Below are 18,363 nucleotides of genomic sequence, written 5' to 3' on the forward strand. Positions count from 1 at the left end.
GTAAAACATGTATAGTATTTTCTTGAAAATAGCATAATATATCATAAACTAGCATGCATGAACCCATGGAATGGGATATATGAGTTTTTCATAGATTACAGACAGATTCTTAATAATCATAAAGAAATATTAAGAACTCAATGATGGAATTATAACAATTCATACATAATATAATCATGGACATGGACTTAGGGTTATCATGAGCATGGTATAGAAACCCTAGTTTTCGTAAATAATAATAATTTATGGATTATGAGGCGTGGGGAAGAACAATGATGTTCCCACACGTAGATAGTAACTCTACATACCTGGTAATGCTCCAAACTTGAATTAAATACTTTAACTTTGAAGAAGATTTCCAAAATCTTGAGTTCTTGAACCTTGAGATGAGTTTTCTTGAAAACCCTAGTTTAGGAATGATGATTTCTTGTTTAGATTACAAGGATATGTATTTGAATTGACTTGGAATGATTAGAATAGGCTTACCTTGGTGTTCTTGATGATGGGTGAGAATAGAAGGTCGTTCTAGGGCTTGGGGGTGTGAAGAATGAAGTGAAAAAGCCTTAAAACGAAGTTTTAAAATTGCTGTCGGACCCATTTTACGCCCTATTTTACGTCCCGTAAAAGTTTTACGGACCTTAGATCCCACCGTAAATCAATGACAGTGATTTGGGCTTTCTGGACCAGTTTTACGGCCCAAATCTACGGCCCATATAATTTTTATGGCCCATAGATTTCACCGTAAATCGACAAAACACTGTTTTAGTAAAACAGGCATAACTTTTTGTACAGATGTCTGTTTGACTTCTATAATATACCGTTGGAAAGGTATTTCAAAGATCTACAACTTTCAAGAATGAAATTTTCCCAAATTCCTTACAGAGTTTTCCGTATACTCATTTTAATTGAGATATGGTGCAAACTCACTTGAAAACACGCTCTGTAGGGTAGCTTCCGACTTTACTTTGCTCAAGGACTCTTCCCATGTCTTGATTGGGTTTCAAACTCCATTTATACACTACTCAAATTGGGTTCATTATACCCCCATCTTACGAGTCAAATCTTAGCCCGAATGCACGAGGTGTTACACCAGGCTGGTTTACGATTTAATCCAAACACATGTTATCTTTTTAATATTTACTTTTCTATTATATATAAGTGGCTAAGAGAGACCAACACCGCAATACCTACTTGTACCCAAAGCTTTACAAATTGTACACGGAATGAATGCTTGTACCAAAAGCTATATAACTTGTACACTTTAACCAACTGTTTTTTTATCCCACGTGGACATATGTCATAGTGCTTAATATTTATTCCCTTTTCATATATTGACGTATGCACTTCAATTTTAATTCTCCGACACATTTATTTCCTCCGTTGGGATTCCACTGGGTTGTTGTTATTTATTTCCTCCGTGCACTTTTAGTTGTTCACTTTTGACTTTTCACGTTCTTACTGAATATTTATTCCTTTCTCATATATAGACGTATGCATTTTAATTTTAATTCTCCTACACAAATTATTTTCTCCGTGCACTTTTACTTGTTCACTTTTGACTTTTTACGTTCTTTAAGAATTAATAAATCTCACGTGGACATATGTCATAGTACTGAATATTTATTCTCTTCTCATGTATACACGTATGCACTTCAATTTTAGTTCTCCGACACATTTATTTCCTCCGTGCACTTTTACTTGTTCACTTGTGACTTTTCACGTTCTTGCTGAATATTTACATATGTCATAGTACTTAATATTTATTCTCTTCTCATGTATAGACGTGTGCACTTCAATTTAATTCTCCGACACATTTTTTTTCTCCGTGCACTTTTACTTGTTCACTTTTGACTTTTCACGTTCTTGCTAAATATTTATTCTTTTCTCATGTATAGACGTATGCAGTTCAATTTTAATTCTCCTACACAAATTTATTTTCTCCATGCACTTTTACTTGTTCACTTTTGACTTTTCACGTTCTTTAAGAATTAATAAATCCCACGTGGACATATGTATAGTACTAAATATTTATTCTCTTCTCATGTATACACTTATGCACTTCAATTTTAATTCTCCGACGCATATTTATTTTCTTTGTGCATTTTTACTTGTTCCATGTATACAGGTATGCACTTCAATTTTAATTCTCCAACACATATTAATTTCCTCTGTGCACTTTTACTTGTTCACTTTTGACTTTTCACGTTCTTGCTGAATATTTATTCCCTTCTCATGTATACATGTATGCACTTCAATTTTAATTCTCCGACACATATTTATTTCCTCCGTGCACTTTTATTTGTTCACTTTTGACTTTTCATGTTCTTTCAGAATTAACAAATGAAGTACTCCCTCCGTCCCATATTACTTGGCCGCATTACTTGACTTTTCACATTCTTTAAGAATTAATAAATGAAGTACTCCCTTCATCTCATATTACTTGGTCACATTACTATACTTGACTTTTCACGTTCTTTAAGAATTAATACATGAAGTACTCCCTTCGTCCCATATTACTTGATTGTACACTTTAACCAACTACTTTTTTATCCTACGTGGACATATGTCATAGTAGTGAATATTTATTCTCTTCTAATGTATACACGTATGCACTTCAATTTTAATTCTCCGACACATTTATTTCCTCCGTGCACTTGTTCACTTTTGACTTTTCACGTTCTTTAAGAATTAATAAATGAAGTATTCCCTCTGTCTCATATTACTTGGCCGTATTACTAAAAATTTCTAATATATATAAGTGTCCAAGAGGGGCGAACACAGCAACAACAAATAAGAGGAAAAGAAAAAAAATAATGGAGACTCACTACAAAAAATCACAGTATTCTTTGCACAAGATATAAAGACTAACTAAATTGAGTAACCAAATTAATTATGTTGAATCCCGTACATCTCACGGGCATAGTTTGCTAGTTCTCATATAAATGGAAGATAACATCTAAATTCATGATTAGTTGTTAGTCTTTTAAAAAAAAATTAATATTTTAATTACCGCGTGAAGCGCGGGCAGTTTTATTAGTGCAGGTATAAAAATGGTAATTCTCAGACCAATGATTTTGTTGCTTATATTTGGCTTATATTCTGCCAAGCCGATGCACACAAAGTCTTCTGGACTTGCGTATGTGTAATGATGTTGGAATGATGGAGACAGGCCTAATTGTATTTATCTTTAAACCTAACAATTCTGTCTCATTATCAAATTCTCCCTTCCATTTTCTATTATTATTAGGAAATCAAACCTTAATCAACGGTTGGTTAGAATATTTTGTACATATTCCCACTGAGCTTTAAACTGTTAACGATTTTCCCCTTATTTTGCATTAAGCAAAAAACTTTCACATGAAAAAGGGTTGAAATTAGATGTGCAAAATAGGCATGTGTGGTTAAACTCGGATGCATCAAGATGGGCTAAATCAATAAATAGGTCACAGCTTGTCCAAAGTTTGCTTGGATGAAAATAGGTTAGGTTCAACTTCCAATTATATTATTCCTAATCTCCAAATTTGATTTCATATTTCGATTTTCAGATCACACATTCGACTCGTTTTGATAGGTAAAATTTCACAAATAGCTACTTTTTAATCACTGTAATTGAAAAACATTGTTGTGGATTTTCAAATAAAACTCCGAAATGATAGATGTATTAAAGAAAGGGCCAAAAAGTTCCGTTTTGACCTCCTATAGCTTAGTAGGCGTTTGGCCATAGAAACAACTTTTTTTGGAATTTTAGAGTCGGAGTTGGAGTTGTGTTTGACCATAATTTTTGAAATTATATTTTTTGTTGAAATGTAGTTGTTTTGGTTGTGAAAAAAGTGATTTTTTTAAAAAACAAGTTTTTCTTATTTTTGGAATTCCGGAATATAACTTCAAGTTGTATTTGAAATTTTCATAGCCAAACGCTGATTCCAGAAAAAAATAAAAAAAAAAAAATTGTGAATAAAGTGAATAATTCTTATGGCCAAACGGGCTCTTAATGAGTCAGCTATATATTTCAATTCATGATATCTAATCAACAAGCGGATCATAACTCAAGCCATATAAACTTTGACAAATCAGCCTAATCACTACTCGTTCTGTATAAAAAAGATTGACATTTTTTATTTTTGAGAGTCAAATTTTTTAATTTTGGTCGTGTAATTTAACAAAGAATTTTTTATTTTTTTGAAATAAAATTTACATATTTAAAAACTATATAAAAGATACTATAAATCACTATAAATAAAATTTTAAAAGATATATGAAAAATTTATTTGACTATGAAAAAACGAAAAGAATTAATTTTTTTAAACGAAGGGAGTAATAAAAAATAAATCAGTCACCTCAAACTCAGCTTTTCTAGAGAGGATATGATTCAAAGGTCCAAAGTGAAACCCCGTGCTCGCCGTTAGAGCATTAATGTTGAGAGACTTTTGATTTAGACATATGAAGAAAATGGAATTAACAGGTGTCTCCTTTTGGAGTGGACACACGTGAAGGTGTGAATAATTATATATCGTTTAGTACAGTTGTTGGTTCATTAGTTGGTGGGAGTGGGGACAATCAAATATTATCAGTAAGAAAGAATGATACTACTATTGAAATTCCACTAGGAGAGAGATTATAGTTACTATTTTAAACAGGATTACTTAGGAGGTTGCTATCACAAGAAAAGGAAAAAGATTCAAACGATTCAAAGAACGTGGTACAAAAATACAAAAACCTGCATTTCCAACTCTCAACAGTCGCTATAAAAAATTGAACTGTTATGTTATGGGATTCGTTTATAGTAGTAGCAATTTTCGTTTTCAACATGTAGCTGGATGAAAATGGCTTGAATCTTATCAGGTGTTTGCTAATGAAGTCTATCCAGAATTCTTGAATAATAAGATCTTTGCGGCTTTAAATTATAAAAAAAAAACTGAAATTAACTACAAAGTACTACTTCATTGCTTATATGTCGCTAAATAAGTGTAGCGACATTTTTTTGTTTGTTTAATTAGCTACAGAAAGGTGGTGCATGAAGACTAGTAGCCCTACCGGATAGGCACGACCAACCGCAAATTCGGGATTTATCGTTTATGAATTTTTACAGCAATCTCAAGATAATACTACAAAAATAACTGAGTTCATATGGTCGAATATTTACAGATATTTAGTACTTATTTCTTAATATAAATTGGGTAAAAGTTATTACTTTATGTGAAACTGTAACCAACATTTTGGATCCGCCCTTGTTTGGATAGGGAGATGCTATCAATTTATAAAGAGTTTTACTTTTATTTTTATATAGAGTTTTACTTATGAGTAGGCGAGATTTATTCACTTATTAATATATAGGTGATAAGTTTAACATAATATTCGACTACACGTAATAAGAGAAAATGTAAAGGTCTTTACATTTAGAATTTGGGACTAGGCTTAGAGAGTATCGAGTTATCTGATCAAAAAAGCTTTGTTATTTAGTTATTGTTTCAAATTAATCTTTCATTATGATATTCATGACTATCTTTTCCAATATGATCCAAATCACATATACGTTTGAGATTTTGAGTGTTTCATAAGCAACTCTTTTTAAAGAAAGGAACATTAATCTTTTTGACTTTTCCAAGAAAACAGTTAAGACGAAGACGTATTCAACACTATTCTAACAGACCTCTTTTTTACCAAATATATGATGGAACTTAATTTGACCAGAAAAAGAAAAATTGGCAAAGTATGAATTTGAGAGCTCTTATTTGTACTCCTAATAGTTTAATACTCCCTCCGGATAAAAAAAAAAAATGTCCACTTAGCCTTTTTTTTTAGGGGTAAAAAAAGTATCCACTTATGAAATCAAGAAACAATTAACCTTATTTTTTCAGATTTGACCTTATAACTGTTATGTGATCAAATCTCAATGTTTATTTAATTAGGGATAGTTTAGTCAATTAAGGAGTGTGCAAATGACTAAGTGAACTCTTTTTTTTATCCAGAGGGAGTAGTAGCTTTTAAGCTTATTCTTTTATAAATTTTAAAATGTATACAAACTTGTTTAATTTTCCAATCACTGTCTGTATTACGTAGGGTTCCGGAACTGTTAAAAATATTTCTTATGGTTTCAGTTGATGACTTGAATCTGTGGGCATGTTATCTCATAACTTTAGGATTTATTTAAAAGCTGATATAATATAGTCCATATATGCTTCAGGGCTCGAATTTCACAAAGAATAGCTAATTAAAGTAGGAATAATAACTATATACCATAAGCTTTCTTTAAAACAAATTTAAAAATATATATTTTTTCTACTTTGTTTGACAATATTTCCACATTGGTCCGTCTTCGTGATATTATGACAAGCCCCTGATTATTATGGCATTGACTATGATGACATGCTTTACAATGATTAATTGATCATGTTCCAGTTCTACGATCACAAAGCATGAATAGAAGTGTGTGGCTGCTATAATCTTTGCACTAAGGCTTCTCCTGAATATCCAAATAGGATTCCTAATTCATATACATAGCACTAGGGATTATTTCACTATCAGTTAATTTTAATCTGTATCTAATAGCTAGCAGTCCAAATGCCATTTTCACCAAATTGCGAATTAATTAATACTTATCAAGAGATTTATTTGTAATACCCAACAAATGACCTAGTTGTGTAATGCATGAAGGGCTTTTAGATATGAAATAAAACCGCGTGTTTTTCTTTTGAGACAAAAAATAATTATTTTTCTTCTTCTTTGCCCTTTGCATTTATAGAACGGATTAAAAAATGATTCGACCTCATATCCATTTAAACGTGCCAGATAACGGTGGGACTCAAGATTGATATGTAAGAGTTAGAAATAGTTGATATACTCAAATTAGTGACATTATTGTTGTTGTGATCAAAGAAGCAGTATCAAATATGCCCCTAGAAGGAGAACTAGAACTCATCCAAATTAATATTGGCTAGTAGTAGTATGCGGTTTGCTCTTTGCTAGCTTACTCATAATGCTTTGATGGTCAGTCGTTTTCATTATCTTATCTTCTCCTCCTTACAATTTCCTTTTTTGGATTATATTTATGCTTTGTTTACTTTGAGCATGGCTATTATTGCAAAACACACTCACTCCACTCTTTATTAGCCAAAGGGATCCTTTTGAAATATGACCATTGATTCAATTGTTTCTTAAGTTAAAAGGATTTACTTTCCTCTTATTTCAATCATCAAAATTTACCCCATCAAGTCTCTTCAAATATCATTTGCAATTTTGACTAGATTCCTATTGTTTTCTGGCCACATGGACGAAAGTTTTCTTACTTTATTGGGACACGTATCTTTAATCTTATGCATTATGTCTCTAAAACCGTACACTAAAAATGCTTATCCAATATCCAAACACCTGGTGTCATTATATAGTTCACTCAAAACAAGACATTTAATATGACCTTCAGAGAGTCGAGGGCGGAGCTATAGGGGCGAAATGCTCCAATCGGATAAATATCAACTTTTTTGTATAAAGGCTAAATATGATAAGACAGATTTTTTTGTGAGTTCATTTGTACAATTATTAGTTTTGAGATAGGAATATGGTAATTTGCTACTTAAGAATATTTTTTAAGATTGAATTTTTCAATCTTGTGTTATGTCTTTAAGGTTAGGCTTTGTTACACCCCCCACCCCTCCTCCTATGCCTTTTTGATATGATCTACAATACCATAGGCTAAAAACCTAAATTAAGAAGAAAAATGCAGAGGAGTTGAGAAATCATGACAGAAAAACATTCTCACACGAGCAAAAGAAGTGTGCATCTACACAACAAAGGAATCGCACTTTTATTGGAGAGTATAAAGTTTGGTAATGTACCACACAATATGGAATATGAGTACTCTCTTTTGACTCTTTACTGAAACTCTAGTGAAAGGCCAAATTAATCATTACTATTATTCTTTTGAAAAAGATGGTCAATTGTGGAACAAATTTAGCATTGCCAATATCAAGGGACTCACTACTGAAGGTTAAAAAAATGAAGCAAAATTGGCCTACAATGTGGACTTTCAAAGTGAAATGGGCTCCAATTACAAATGCTAATTAGTACCAAAACAGGTCGGTCCAAAACGTCATGCTTTCAATGGGCACGTCATTAAACAGTTAAGTACAGTGGGTGGGCCTTTTGAATTATATTTAATATGTAATCATAAAGAAACCTCATTATCAGAGGGAGGCTAAATTTGGTTCGGTGCCAACTCTACTTGTCATTTTTTACCCCCACAAGGCCACGACCTTTTTCCCACCCAATATTCTATATTACATTCGCTGTATTATATCCATTAAAGATTCCGTTCTTAGATTTTTATCATTTATAAACTGAAACACGAGATGTTCAATTAATAGTGAAAGAAAATCTATCCATCTCAGCACAGCTCTCTCGAGATTATATTGCCACAACCCTATAAGTAATTCCATAAGATTATCCTCCCAACATAAAGTGGTATGCTTAATGATATTTGCTCAATTTACAATGTTATTTGATCGGTGTTATGAGAGATAAAATAGATACGCCTTCATTCACTATGGAATTGGAAATTTAAATAAGGGAATACAACATATGCAAAAAAAAGTTTACTTTTGCTCTACTTACATCATAACATTTTTAAATGAAGGGTGTTCAATTAAACCCCTGACGTCCCTATGCCTCCGCCTCTCTCTAGAGTCAAACTAAGATAATCTATCATTTCCTCCGTCTAAAACAACAAAATAAGAAAGTATAAAGTATTAGAATCAAATCATCTATTTTTAGTCTAGCCCCTTCCTTGCTTCGTTTTCAACATTTAGAATTGTGAACTAACACCTTTCCTTTTAAAACAATATGACTAAGTAAATAAATTGGGGTTCTTAAGAATTATTGTATTTCATAACATAAAAAAATAAAATAAATGATTCCTTGCATCGTAATGTATGTCACGTAAAATAAATGTAGATAATGTTAAACAAGGTTGAGATGTCAAGACCCTTATATATCATAAACTTAGAAATGATGACGGATTTTAAGTTTTAACTGTGGAAAAGTAGCATTTTATATTTAAAGAAAATAAAATAGTAATAGAAGTCATATATGTACTATTTGTATGTCACAATAAAAATATATATCTATATCTATCTATATATAATATAAAGCTAGGCACTAGAATACCATTTATCTTTTTTTTCCTTTTTTTTTAAATTTTTTCTCACTTTAAAATTAATGTATTATATAATTAGATAGCCAAAAACTCACTCTCATAATTCCATTAATTACACCTCTGAATTTTATTAATCACATCGTTTCCTCTTCCTCCCAACTGGTGAAAATGTTCAAGAAATTTAGTACGTGCACTTAACAATTAGCATTTATTTCCCTATATTTAGCATTTATTAATAAATATTAGTAGTAGCACTAAATATTACACTACTCACATTCACATAGACTGTTAGCTTGCCAGGGGAAATAATGAGCACGTAATCCTCCTAATTAATCAGCGTCATGCTAGTGCCTCGGACTCTATTTAGCATGTTAAAAGTAATGGTTGTCCAGTTAATTGTTTGATCCAGTAACATCTCTTCTACTCTCTCTCTCTCTCTCTCTCAATATAATTTCTTTTCGCTTAATTTTTTTCTCATCCTTTTTACAACATTTAATTAGTTGAAATGTGGTGCAATGTTTTTGTTTGATTTTTCTTCTCGTTGGAGTTTTTGATTTTTGATTTTTGATAATTGTTTTTGATTTCTGATATTTGGCACAAATATCATGTTTTGTGTCGTATTACGGCCTACTCTTATGACTTTTATCGCTTAATTCATGAAGTAACCGTCGTATTTGAACTTATGTCGTTATATTTCATGTGTATAGGTTCGATGACGACAAATGATGGAAAATGGGCTTAAAATGATTGGAATTCGTAGCATATGTCGATTGGATGAGGGGCGAGTCGAAGACCAAAAAGGATGAACTAAAAGGAGACTGAATCGAAGAAACCTCGCTTTTCTTCCGCATCGCGGGAAGCCTCAGAACATCAGGCCATCCAGTTGCATCGCGTGAAGAAAGTGGACCAACCAACTCAGTCATCAGCATCTCACGATCCTTCCGCATCGCGGAAGAAAAGCGAGAAGCCTCAGTACTCTGCGCGATCCTTCCGCGATGCGGAAGGAAAGCGGGGATCTGCGGAAGTTCTCCCGATTAGACTAGGATTTGGATTCCTTATTTGTTATTTTTACCCTAGCCTATATATAGACGTTTTAATAGCTGAGAACGGTGTGCTGGGATTATTGAAGGATTTGTAAGCCACCGTTCTCATTTTTCTCTCTCTAGGTTATTTTATTTTTTCATCTTTTTCAACCCTAGTTTATTCATGGCTTCTTTTGTCTATGAACGAATCATGAGTAGCTAAATCTCTTAATTCTAGGGTTGTGGCGAAAGACTTGAAAGTTGATTTGATGACAATTATTATCTATTGATTTTCCATATTGTGGGTTGCTTATTTATTCTTGATTTTAATTGTTTGATTATTTGGCCAATAGTTAGACACTATCTGTGGTGCGTGAATTGAACTTGAGAAAGGGAATTCACGTACGTAATAAGAATAAATAGAGTTTATTCGATTTAATCGTTTCGCTAATGAGGATAGAGATATACCCTTTAGCCCTACTTAGTTGAATACGGAAAAATAAATGCGTTCTTGTTACCTCTGATGACCATAGAGATATAGGCGTTATAGTAACATCTACAAGCTTGTGAGTAGTTCGAGAGAATATCATAAAGCATAATTAACCCGTTAACTAGTAACCCAGGAAATAAAATAGGTGGAATTGTCTGAAGATCAACTGGATTGTCGAAAGCCATAACCCTAGATCTTTCTCTCATCTGAAAATTCTTACAATCTTTGTCAACATAGTCCCAGTCATAAAAACACCCATCACAAATTGTTTACTTTTCAGTTTTAGTTTAGTACAACAAACAATCTTGATTTTCACTTTCTTGAATAGTTTCATTTGAATTTGAATTAGTTTAACAGTAGAATCTAAGTCTCTGTGGGATCGATATCTGGACTTAACAGTCTATATTACTTGTACGACCACGTATACTTGCGTGTGCGTGTGGGAGCAACAATTTCTGATAATTGTTCTTTTAGCTTTTAGATATAATGTATTGTACAGAACCAAGAGATCATCATTTAAAGTCTTCAATCTTATAGCAAAAGCCCAAAATTTCACAGGTAGAGATTTCAAGTATTGGTCTTTTGAGTATTTCTTTTGTGATGTATGATATTTGAAGTATTTGCTGAGTATTTATTTTATTTAATTAATTGTAGTGAAATTATGTTGAATTTGATTGAAATAATTTCAATATATTTGTAGGAATATCATTTGGATTACATGTGAGTGAATAATATTTGCAAGAATGAAAAGGATGTCTCGTGAGGAGAGATTTTTTCAGAACAAGATTTGGTATTGCATATTAAAGTTAGGCATAAAAGTAATGTAGCATTTCTCTATGACAAAGGATTCTATTTATCTACTTTCTCCTTTTTCTTGGCCATTGATCTTTCATTATGTTCATCCAACATATTGCTCTTAGTAAATTTCTCTAAAAGCGTGCACAAATTTTCTACTTATTTCACTTAAATGTATGAAGAAATGTTTCAATTTTAATTACCCCTATCTTTCGTATTCTTCACTAGTGTACGTACCCGCGCGATGCGCGGATCGTTTAAAAAAAAAAAAAAAAAGAGGAGAGAGATAATAGAAATAGACGTGTCTAAACCATGTGTGGCATATTATAAATTTTATATTCTCATTTTTTTTTTTTGGATCAGTCTTATTACAGACAAACATTTTCCTATAGTATATGTAGCTTCCACTACTTCTTCACATATTATACGGTCTTTTATACTCAGGAGCTAATATCACAATAAGAGGATGTATCACAAACCTGATGATTATTGTGGACGTTACTCCAAAAATGAAGGAATCTCTGGGAAGTAATATTGTTTATTGTCTTAGTTTCAAAGGAATTTTTGAAAGCAAATAATATCTCAATCTTCTAGCTGCAAAGCAAAATAGTACATAAAATTTTTTATTGCTAAAAGATCCAGTAGAAGAAATACAAAGAACAATTATTGAAAGAAATTGACTACACAAGTAAATACATAAAAATCCCAAAATTGCCAATTGACAATTGATTCCACGTACCACACAACCACAAAAACTCAACTTCATGTGGATATGTTCACACATCACATTAGATTCAAATTTTATTTCAGCTCCTCAATGTTAGTGTAATGACCCGCACGTTGTGCGAATAATACTAAAAAACAAATTAACCACATCAAAATATGATGTTGCTCATTTGAGCATATTAAATTTAATTGTTGCATCCACTTGCCAAATGCCATATTAATTTTCTAATGTATTATTTTAAATAACAACACAAATGATGGTCATGTTATTCACATCATGCTAAGCAATTCAAAACAATATTTTTGATACAAAAGCTTTTTGCGATTTAGAATATCATTAGCCTTAATTTAGTTATGTAACAAAATACATGATCAGGTCTAAATGTACTCAAGAGTTGAATGTTAAAAAAAATGGAAAATAAAGATTTTCAACATAGACTAAACAAAAAAAATTGAGTTAGTAAAACATGTGTTAAAACGACACAAGAACACCAATCAAACATTTGCACAATGTCGATTTTCACTCACAGGATAAAGGAACGCTAAAAATTTAACACACAACATTTTTATATGAACCAAAGAAAATATGTCTAGCAGAGAGAATCAAATTTATTAGTTTCTTAAATAAAGTCTAGGCCCAATTGATTTAGACAGTCCCATTGACTATCTCATTTATTCATTATTAATTATTTAAGAAAACCATTCACATTCAAATTTCCCGAAGCTTGCAATGAAAAAAAATGTTAACATCAGCATACATTACTAAGAATACAGAGATTTAATTAATAAAAAAACGCAAGCTATATAGCATAATTGTTCTCACGAATTAACTACATGCAAAATCCTCAACCTAATATTCATTTTAAGACATTTAGCATTATATTAGAACGTATATGACAACTAAAAATATATATATGCATGAAAGCTCCATTGGATATCCAAACCAAAACATGTATTAAATTTTAAGACAACTTTAGATGAAAGAACACCATTTATTTCGAAAAAAAAAAAAGTTAAACTGCTAAACATTAAAAAAAAACAAAAAAAAAACAAACTTTGATTCATACAAAATATTGAAATAGAAATGTAATAACGGGAACGAACCTCCAAATTCTATTAATTTTTTTTTTGTATTAAGTAACCTAATAAATATTGTATTATGGGAATGCTCTTACCATTAAAGCTTCAAACAATACTCCCGGTAGAGATGCCGTCAAATATTTGAACCCAGCTAGCATTGAGTAGAATGCGGAGGACAAATTTTTCATGAGATGCCTAAAGTTTGATTACTTCGAGCGTTGTGATTTTCAAGATTCTGGTTCTCATCTCAAGTTATAATAAGATGATTAGAAGTCAATTCTTTGCAATCTGAGCAGAATATTATCACCATATATTATTTTTCTCACATCTTGTGTAACATAAGTTAACGAACAATATAAATGTGTAACTGTTAGCTCATGTCAAAACTTTTACTCAGTAAATACACTGTTGGAAATAAAGCATTGATGATATATATGAAGAGGAAAAGATATGATTTACCGTTAATTATACATGAAGAGAAAAAAGATTTATAGTTCATTATTTTTTAATTACCACCATTCAGAAGAGGACATGATTATCAGTGTTGATGGCAATAAATTGGATATCGTTTTCGGCTCCTTATAAATTTTATCTACTAAGTGTTCCTTCTCAACAACTCTGCATAAACTAAACTATGAAAATTTGAGTAGTTGTAATGCTTCATCTAGATAACTAATTTGATGTTCATGTTCAATAATCAACTGAAAGACACGGTAGGAAGGACCATTACTCTTTATTTAGCTTTATAGTTAATTATAATTTAAAAGTAATTAGGACTCACAACCTCTCATACACCTAGTGATAATATTTAATCATATAAGCACAATATGTATATGGTGCTCATTCCTTGTAAATATTCAGGCAATTTTAACAATTATCAACCATAATAAAATTGTACTCTGCCTATCCACATACTAATTTCAAATATTTCAAAGTGGTCAAAACACAAACGTACATTTTAGCAATACTTGATATGATTTGTTTGTCGCTCTTCAAGGCTATAGGGAGATCCCAAGAGTTTCAGTTGCCTACTTTTCGTGAACAATATTCATCATCCAATAAATGAAATCTATAGAAAAACATGATTAGGAATCATCACAAAAATACTTTAGTAATTGACGTTGTAAAACATCTAATGAAATAATTTCATAAAAACTTCAATTAGTTATTTGAAGGAACCATACAAAAGATACATATGAGCGCAAAGGATTATAATTAAAAAAAAAAAAAGGGACAGAAATATTGTGCTTACTGTATATTATGTGAGAGAGAAAAACCTCTGATTAGATATGCGTGATTTATGCATAGAGCTTACTTTTAAGAGTTCTTTGTTCCACTTGTTGGAAGTTAGCGCCTTCCGAGATGATAATATTTGAGCAGATGCATCTTTGACCGGTAGCGACTTAGTAACCGTGACAAATTATCTGTGCATCTAAAACCTACATACAACAAAGAAGAAAAGCAATATTATTAATTTTAATTAATCCAGTCGTGATAATTTCAGAAAATGAAATGCACAGTAGGAATAACAAATGGAATAAAAATCCATACCAATGTAATTTCGGAAAATGAAGTGCACAGTAAGTTATAACAATGGAATAAGAAGCCATATCGTAAAACTTCTTCTGAATTTTGTAGTGTCCAAAGGTACATATCAACAAAATACACAAAACAAATTATAAAGAAGAAAATGGGATGAAAGGTAAGATTGCACAAATGAGAGAGCAAGAGGGTTGCTATTTAATGAAGGATTGCTTCATATGTGAAGAGCCCTCGTTTCATGGACTGGAATTCAAAAAATTACATATTTGTTATGATGTAAGTAATTGCTCCATTATGTTAGACGTTACAATCTTCATTAGTTGAAGAAAGAATTAAACATATATTTAATAGGAGAAATTAAATAAGAAGAAAATGTCAAAGTTTATCACTTCCGATTCTTTGTTTGTGTGTAAGAAACGGTAAGAAAGAGAAGGAAGACGAATGTTTAAGTGAAAGAAATTATTTTTGAGATTAAGAATATGTACACAATGTTACATAGAGAGAATTAAATCACTCATTTACAAGTCATTTATTTTGAAGCATCTATTTACATAACACATAAATGACATTTTGAACTTTTTAATATAGCACATAAATGGAAAAAAATGGGGAAAAAGGCCAAAAAAAGGAGAAAAAAGATAAATATCATTGGAGGTCATTGAGAGGTGCCACATAGGATTGTCTATGTCTAGCTTTATATTATATATAGATTGCAGAAAGCTTAACAGTCTCTAATATTGTTATTACTTTATCTTTTGGCATTCCCCTCCATTATTTTTATAAAGCACTTAGTGTTTTCAGTAAGCATTGCTAGGGAAAATATTTTGGGCGTAGATGATGTTCAAGGAACTCTATTGGACACGGCAAAAATGGATGTTTTTATGTATGTCAAATCAGATCTTCAAAAGGTGTACCATTTTTAATTATAGATGTCTACCATATAGTTTCTTTGAGTATGTGCACTCATCTTTATTATGTTATTTTACCTAACTTCTATTATGAATCACTTAATCTTGTATGTCTTAAATTTTTGTTCCTCGAATCATCTTGAGAAACTGAAATTGGAGAAGAGATCCATACTGATTCGATGACTTTGGAGCCTAAGAATTGGTTATGGTTATTCATTTTTTCATGCGGTCTTCTTTACTATTGTTGTTTTTATACTGTTAAAAATGGTGAAATAATTTAAAAAAAAAAAAAAAAACTCTCTACTTGAAGAAAAAAAAATATATTTAAATACAAAGGAAACATTATATTTTAAAAAATATGAATAGCAATCATAGATAACTTACCAATCCTATTAGATTTTTTTCTAGATGGAGCTTGGATATTTTTACTTGTTTAGTCCAACCAAACCAATCATAAATTGTTTTAATTGGTAATAATAATATGAATCCCCTAAAAAATAGATCTAATTGCACTTCACGCTCCAGATTTTTGATGATTCAATTTATCTTTCTTGCGCGAAACGGGGGATATCAGGGGAGGGAATGAGAAAATACCACATGAACCTCATGTATCTGATAAGTCGAACTATACGTCTACCTAAGATGCATCTTCTTCTACTTTTTTAAACGTATAAATGTACATAAATTTTAGATATACAAAGAAAAAAAATGTAATTTATATACATACATACATAGAGAGCTTCATTTTTTTAATGATATTCTTTCATTTTTCTTTTACAAAAATAAACAAAGTAGTTTCAACTATGCAAAAACCATCTTCAGAAGGCCATAAACTCTCAGGCAATTCAAAGTTACAAAAAATGTAAAAAATAATTATTAATAATAAAATAAATTAAAACTCGATAAATCCTATATATTTGGAGTTGAACACTAAAAGAATATTTAGATATTTTAAGCACTCGAATGTTTAAAATTTTATTTTGTAAAAATTAAATTAAGATATTTTATAACCGCGCGAAGTGCGGACAAATTTATTAGTTAATCTATATGACTGTATATTAAATCTGCTAATTCTCTCTCTCTCTCTCTCTCTCTCTCTCTCTATCTCTCTCTCTCTCATGAATGTTTCTCGCTCCTCATTTTATGAATGTTTTTTAAAAAAAAAAAAAATTGAATAGTGCTCTATTTTTCTGTACTCAAATTTGAAAAATTGAAGTAGAGGCACAATGACACAACAAAAGGCAGCGAAGAGTACTTTTCTCTTTCGGTGTAGGAGATCTAACAAAAGGAGATGAGACAAGCAGAGAAAATGGTATTTTTTTTATAGAGTTGTTATTTATAGTTGTGTAAATTTATTTTCATTTCAACAACAAATTTCTTTGTTTCCGTGTATATTGCTATATGGTCTTCTCATTATTCTATTAACATTAATGGTTGAATAAAAATATCAATACCATGGTTGCTGATGTTAAAAGCTTTATTATGTTTAATAGTTATCTTTACTTGGTTAAAATATGTCAAATTGGATATATTTCAAAATTATTTTTACTAAATCAAAATGTTGTTATGTTAATAATTTCAACAACAAAATTCTTTAGTTTTGTTATATATATTAATATTGAATTCTTGAATTTGAAAAAAAAGTTTTTTAAATTTAAGTTGTTTCCTGAAACAGATGCTAAATGTTTTAAATGGTCAATCCCAAAGAAACCTACAGTATGGATTTATTAGAAAGTTTAGTAAAAATGCTATTTCAAGTGAAAATGTTACAAGATAAGAAACTAATTATTTTGTATTTGCTTTAAAAAATACCCCATATGGTATTATAAGAACATAAAAAGAAAGAGGAAAAAGTAAAATCAAATTTACAGAAAAAAAAAAAAAAAAAAAGGATAGACTATTTGAGTTTGATATGAGAAATTACGTGAGCAAAACTCTATCTATTGATAAGACCACATAAATAAAAGATACAGCTAAAAATAAAATAAAATAAAACAAAATTGAGAGGGAGTGGGGAGTGCGCGTGGGGAGGTTTTGGGGAGGGGGGGGGGGGGGAGTGTTAAGTTTGAAGTCTCAAATGTTATAATTTTATGTATTTAATAATTTGATGTATGCAATTTGTTACGAATATCGACCGCTCATAGCGTAGGTATGGATACTGGTAAAAATCAGCAAAATTAGCAAACATGTTTAGAAAAGAAGTTTGGCTAGCTAATTTCAGGAAGAACTTTGGATTATTTTACAGATTGGCCAAGAATCAATCTAAATTCCCAACAAAGGCAATGACTCAGAATATCAAGGAAGACGTCAGCAAGTAAGCAACCATTGGCGAAGCCACGTAATCATCATACGTGGGGCAAAGAATCCTCTTCGAAATTCAAACCACACGGAATTATTGGTTGACTTAACCACTTGATTTATTTTAGTTTCAAAATTAAAAAGATATTAACAAAAGAATGTATTTTCCTACTAATTACAGACTCAACAGATATATAATAATAATAGTTAATTATAATAGGTCTTCGTCACTGCTCCATATTGTCTATTTTATATGATTTTTTTTCTTTTTTAGAATGTAGGAAAAGTTGACACGTTAAATATTTAGAATTTCTTTAATTTTAATCTTCTTGTTTTACTCTAATGACACGCTTT

This window comes from Lycium barbarum, chromosome 11 (assembly GCF_019175385.1).
Source record: "Lycium barbarum isolate Lr01 chromosome 11, ASM1917538v2, whole genome shotgun sequence".
Lineage (NCBI taxonomy): Eukaryota > Viridiplantae > Streptophyta > Magnoliopsida > Solanales > Solanaceae > Lycium > Lycium barbarum.